The sequence below is a fragment of the Grammomys surdaster genome, unplaced genomic scaffold (assembly GCF_004785775.1).
Source record: "Grammomys surdaster isolate TR1022 unplaced genomic scaffold, NIH_TR_1.0 129, whole genome shotgun sequence".
Classification (NCBI taxonomy): Eukaryota; Metazoa; Chordata; class Mammalia; order Rodentia; family Muridae; genus Grammomys; species Grammomys surdaster.
In genome coordinates, this window is record NW_021604587.1 from 4,742,137 (window position 1) to 4,748,787 (window position 6,651).

Below are 6,651 nucleotides of genomic sequence, written 5' to 3' on the forward strand. Positions count from 1 at the left end.
TCAATATTTATTTCTCTCTGGCCTCAAACAGCTTGATGATTGTGTAGAGGGCAGGGACAGACATGGCTGCCCTTCTTGTCTTGGAACTGCTTTCTGTTGGATATTTTGGGGAGCTATCTGTTCTCTGCGGGATCGGGGTGGGGGGGCTTCAAAGCAGGCCTGTCTTTCCAGACTGGATGCCTTGAGAGAGCTTTCATTTACCTGTCTGTCTGTCTGTCTGTCTGTCTGTCTATCTATCTATTTTGATGTAGGTTCTCACCATGTAGCCAGATATCTACTTGCTTCTGCCTCCCAAGTGCTGGGATTAAAGTTGAGTACCCCCAAGCCTGGCTTGGATTGTTTTTTTAAAATAAAATTAAATGAAGTAAAATTATTTTAAGAATAGTAGTTTTATTTTATGTGTGTGCCCAAGTCTATGTCTCTATCCTATGTACATGCAGGAGTTCTGGAGGGGATGGAAAGCATCTTAACTGTTGAACCAGCTATCCAGCTCCGCACCCCCATACCCAACCCCTGACTTTTGGATTTTACAATATAAATCATGCTGGCTTTGAACTCCCAGACCACTTGCTTCTGTCCCCTCAGAGTTAAGATGAAAGGTGTGTATCACTATGCCTGACCTAAATTAAATTTGTTTATGATTTAATAATGTTTGATTTGCATGCCTATTTTAAAGATTTTTTTTTAAAGATTTATTTATTATATATGAATACACTGTAGCTGTCTTCAGACACACCAGAAGAGGGCATCAGATCTCATTACAGATGGCTGTGAGCCACCATGTGGTTGCTGGGATTTGAACTCAGGACCTCTGGAAGTACAGTCAGTGCTCTTAACCACTGAGCCATCTCTCCAGCCCAGATTTTTATTTTTTAAATGTTATATATATGCACGTGTTGGTATATGGGTTTGTGTACATGAACACAGTATAGGTGTGACCCAGAAAAGGATGTCAGTCAGGCTCTCTGGAGTCTTGATGTGAGTTCTTAGAACTAAGCTTGAGTCCTCTGGAAAAGCAGTATTCCATCTAAACCTTGAGCTATCTCTCTAGCCACCGCTTACATCTGTTTTATATACTTATATACCAAGGGTCATATAAAAATTTCTCAGAACAAAAAAAATGCTTTTTCCCAAGCTAAAGGAATTGTGAGTGGAAAAAGCCAGAGAAGCCCAGCTCCAGCCATATGGCCTAGAATAGAGGTTCTCAGAATATGCATAACAGCCCCAGAGACACTGCTGGCTGCAGGACAGGCTCTGGACCCAAATCTGAACAAGCTTCGAAGTGGCTGCAACCATGGATGTGCAGTTACAACAGATGTGCGCATCACTGTCTGCAAACCAGAGCCTGGTGTTGTGTGGCCTGACCCAGGACCCTGGAGACACCCATACTGTTGAGTAAGTGAATGACAGGCCCCAGGCCAGTCCTCACATCTTTGCTGCTCCTCTATTCAGCTGGGATTTTATGAGTTTGCCTCTTCCAAAGCTCAGGGAGAGATCTTAAAGAGAAAACACTTCAGCTCTGACCTCTTCTCTCCCACATTCAAAATATTTTGAGCTCTGTTCCCCTGGTGTCAAGCACTGTTCAACACAAACACTGAGACGCTGCTGGAAAACTGGGACATGGCTGTTGGCTTGGCTCTCTCTTTTCATGTCTATTAAATTTGTACTTTGGAAAAAAAATAGTAGTAAAAGAAGTCAGGGGAAGGTTGGAGATGTAGCTCAGTTGTAGAACCTTTGCCTAACATGGGCAAGACCCTGGATTCTGTCCCTGGGGCTGGAGAGATGGCTCAGAGGTTGAGTGCTTGCTGTTTTGCAGGAACCTGTGTTTATCCCCAGCACCTGCGTGGTGGTTTATGAAGAGCTGAAACTTTAGCACCAAGGGGTCAGAAGCCCTCTTTTGGCCTCCAGGGGTACTTGAACACAGATTGTACACATACGCATAGATAAACCTTTTAAAGAAAGTAAATAGCTGGGTGGTGGCACACAGCTTTAATCCCATTGCTGGGGAGGCAGAGGCAGATGGATCCTTCAGATTGAGGCTAGCCTGGTTTACAGAGTGAGTTTCAGGACAACCAGGGCTATACAGAGAAACTCTGTCTCCAAAAACTAAAAGCAAAAAAAAAAAACAAACAAAACAACCCCCCCCAAAAAAAAAGGAAGAAGAGAAGTAGGAGGAAGAGGATAAAGAGGAGAAGGAGGAAGAAGAGGAGGAGAAGGAGAAGGAGGAGAAGTAGCAGCAGCAGCAGTGGACAGTGGTGGCGCACGCCTTTAATCCTAGCACTTGGTGGGAGGCAGAGGCAGGCAGATTTTTGAGTTCAAGGTCAGCCTGGTCTACAGAGTGAGTTCCAGGACAGCCAGGGCTATCAGAGAAACCCTGTCTCGAAAAACAAAAACAAAAAAAAAAAAGAAAGAAAGAAAAAAGAAGCAATAACAGTACAACATTTTACCATATTCCTCCTTTAGCCTCGTAATCATACAAAACGACAGGACTATGGTGAGATCCAGGAAATGACCCTTGTTGTGGTACCCTCAGTCAGACCTTGGACCTTTTCTCACTACTATCCTTTTCTTTCACCAGAGTCCATGCCAGAGTCTACCTTTGCAATGTAGTTGTTTCTGTCTCTGGTCTCCTGGTACTTGAAGCCTTTCCTTTGTCATTTTGGTACCTTTAGGACCCAGATACCTCTAGACAGAAGAGATTGGTTCTGCACATCCTCCTCTGCTTGGGTCTCCCTCATTAGGTACCTGCTGCATCCTGGTCATGCATTTCGGATGTGCAGCGTGTCAGGAGGCATTGGTGTCACACTTCTGTGTTGATAGGCTCGCTTCCTGGTCAGGTGGTCTCGTCGAGGCTTCTTCTGTGTCGTGTTTCTACCTGCCCTTTGCCCTGGCCACTGCTGCTGGCAACACCATCCAGGAGAGAAAACCTGGGGCTTTGCACATCACTTTTCTCGTCAAACCTTCCTGCTTCTAGTCACTGTGATTTGCTTAATGTCAACTTCCCCTCCCCTACTCCCTCCCACATTGGCTGATTGAATTTCTGTCCCAAAGAAGAGCTGTTACTTCTCTAGTAGTTTATCTAACCAAATATTAATGGTTCTCAGGATGAACTCATGGCCATGTATTTTATTCTGTGGGTTACGGTGTGATGCTGTCATTTATTTTCTTGTTCCTATCTCTCTAGCCCCAACCCCTGGGAGCCTCCCCTGGGGCTTTGCATTCTTTAAACAAACAAACTCCATCTTTTCTTGATTCCACGTGATGCCCCAGGATTTGTTACAAATGTGACTGAGTTCATTTTTAGATAATTCTCTCCAGGTTACGGATCATATCACTCACTTGACAGAGAATGTGGCACTCAGCCTCAAAGCCACTCAGCACATCGGTTAGCTGTTTGGTGTACTGGGCAGGCGTCTTTGAAAGCCAGAGGATGGAAGTTATGGGTCTGTTGGGAGCCATTAAACTAGGCGGGAGCCAGGGCTCCACCTCTGAGTTACATACCTAGTCTCCATGTTTTATTGTGTAAGTCCTTTTTGCTTTAAAGTCTGTACATAAGCATCACAAATGGGAAAGCCCCTGAATACCCACTCAAGTAGACCTGTGGCTCCTTCTGCTTGCATACAGAATAGTGCCAAGATTTCAACCACACTGTGAGAACATAGTCTCTTGTCCCAGACGTTAACCCGGTGACAAGAGTTCAGGTGCAAGCACTTTATGCTTATTATATGCTCCCACCTCTAATGTGGAAGGGATACAGAGGGGCTCATGGGGAATTAAAACAGCAGAGGTGCAGCAGAGGAGACCGCGTGATCAAATGCATCATCACTATGAGCGACGGGAACTCAGGTTCACTGGCGAACTGGGGGAGACCATGCAGACCGCTTTCCTGACCCCACCTGACCTTAAGAGTCTAAGAATCCGTTTAACAGCTCCTCTCGGTCCTTACTTGGTGCTGCTCTGGAACGTGCTGCATCTCTCCTTCCTGTGAGCATGAAGGAAAAGTTGTGGATGGGCCGAGAGGGTCTGCAGCATACCGGGGAGGCACTGACGATATCCGATACAGACAGACTCCCATTTTACAACCTGAGGTGTTGGGAAGCTAAAGGACTTCTTCCGGGGTCTAGGAATAGGACGGAGCTGTCCTCAAACCTGTGGATGTGGGTGAAGTGTGGGTTAGATGACTGTGTTTCTGCCAAGTTCTTAAGAACTACCCATCGCAGCCGGGCGGTGGTGGCGCACGCCTTTAATCCCAGCACTTGAGAGGCAGAGGCCGGTGGATTTCTGAGTTCGAGGCCAGCCTGGTCTACAGAGTGAGTTCCAGGACAGCCAGGGCTTCACAGAGAAACCCTGTCACGAAACAAACAAACAGACAAACAGAATTCCCCATCGCCCCCTTTATTTCTCCTGGCATGTGTGCCTCTCTTGTGTCCAAGGTCAGCCAATGAATGTCTTGACTTACACATAGATGTGAATGTATCCCTTCTCCAGTTACCTGAATTGATGAAGATGACCTCTTTACCCATTCCACTTATAAATGCCAATCACTTAGGGAAACACCAAGGAGTTACATTTTGCCAGCAGCTGTCTGGGCAGCTCACAGCTCAGTGAGACTGACATCTGAAAAGATCTAACTCCTTCAGGAAGCCAGACCACTCAGGCTAATGCTGGATCTTGCTTATATTTTCTTTCTGGTCAGTTTAAAGATAGTTTTGGCTGAAGTTTTACTTTAAAAAGTTAATTTTATTAGTAACTTTAAAAACAGACATATTTTATTTTTAATTATGTGTGCAGGTTAAGTATGGTGTGCGTGGGGGCCAGAGACATCAGATCTCCCTGAAGGCAGGAGTTACAAGCAACGGTGAGCTGCCCCAAGTGGGTGCTAGAAAACAAACTCAGGACCTCTGCAAGAGCAGGACATGTGCTTCATCACGGAGCCAGCTGCAGTCCCACGGAGTTCTACTTTTTTAAAAATACTGTCTTTAGTTTCGTATGCTTCCATTTGATTTTTTTCAACTGACATTTTTATTTTGACATAAATAAACTGGATTTACATATAGTTCTGAGAAACAACACACAGTGGTCCTATGTATTCCTCCTTGCAGTGGTAACACTTTCTTTTTCTTTTTAAAGAAAATGTTGAGCTGGAGAATCTGATGGCTCGGTAGTTAAGAGTGCTGACTGCTCTTCCAGAGGTCCTGAGTTCAGTTCCCAGAAACCACATGATGGCTCAGAACCATCTGTAATGGGATCCGATGCCCTCTTCTCTCATGCAGACCTACATGCAAATAGAGTACTCAGATGTATAAACAAATAAATCTTAAAATTTATTTTTTTAAAAAAGGAAGAAAATGTTGCTGGGCAGTTGGTGGCACATGCCTTTAACCCCAGCACTCAGGAGGCAGATGTAGCTCTGAGTTCAAGGCCAGCCTGGTTTATAGAGTAAATCCCAGGACAGCCTGGTCTATACAAAGAAGCCCTGGCTTTCCTTAGTAGAGTCTTTAAGGGACTCTCAAATTTCCTTAGAAACTTCCCAAGCCAGGCTTCCACCATCTGAATTGCTCCCAACATTCTCATCTTCCAAGTTTCCACAGAAAAGCTCACCATGCTTTGAATATTCAACGGCCTTACTTTTTTTTTTTTTTTTGGTTTTTTGAGACAGGGTTTTTCTGTGTAAGCCTGGCTGTCCTGGAACTCACTCTGTAGACCAGGCTGGTCTTGAACTCAGAAATCCACCTGCCTCTGCAGTGCAAGTGCTGGGATTAAAGGCATGCACCACCATTGCTCTGCTTTCAATGGCCTTTCTAGCCCAAAGTAAAAAGATCTTCCACAGCACACCCCAGATAATATGGTCAAGTCTGTCACAGCAATGCCCCACTCCTGGTACCAATTTCTATCTTGGGTTCTATTGCTGTGATAAATCACCAAGAGCTCTTAACCACAGATTTATCTCTTTAACCCCTGATTTTTTTCCCACTTAGTGTAATTCTCTGGAGAGTCTTTCTTCCAGGCTGTCAAGAATCCCTTCCTTCTCACTGCAGAGTAGAGTTTCCTGACACAGATGGACCGCAGCTCCCTTCACAACTTGCCTCTTAAGGGAGGAAGTCTCCTTTTTAAGTCCAAATAAGGCCTTTTGAATTAACATTACTGCATAGTTTATACCTGCATATAAGTTTTTATTTTCTCAAATAATTAACAAAAGTACAGTTGCAACTCTCCTGCCTCTGCCTCCAAAGTGCTGGGGTTAGAGGGTGTATGTTATGCCTGGCAATTGCTTTATGTAAGCAGTGTTCTGCTTGCACGTATGCCTGCAGACCAGAAGAGGGCACCAGATCTCATTATAGATGGGTATGAGCTATCATGTGATTGCTGGGAACTGAATTGAGGACCTTTGGAAGAACCAGTGCTCTTAACCTCTGAGCTCTTCGTCTCTCTAGCCCATATGTATTGTGGTGGTTTGAGTATGCTTGGCCCAGAGAGTGGCACTATTAGGAGGTGTGGCCTTGGAGAAAGTGTGTCACTCCAGGGCTGGGCTTGGAGACCCCCTCCTAGCTGCCTGAACACAGTCTTCTGAACAAGACATAGAACTCTCAGCTCCTTCTCCAGTGCCATGCCTGTCTGGATGCTGCCATGCTTCCTGCCTTGATGATAATG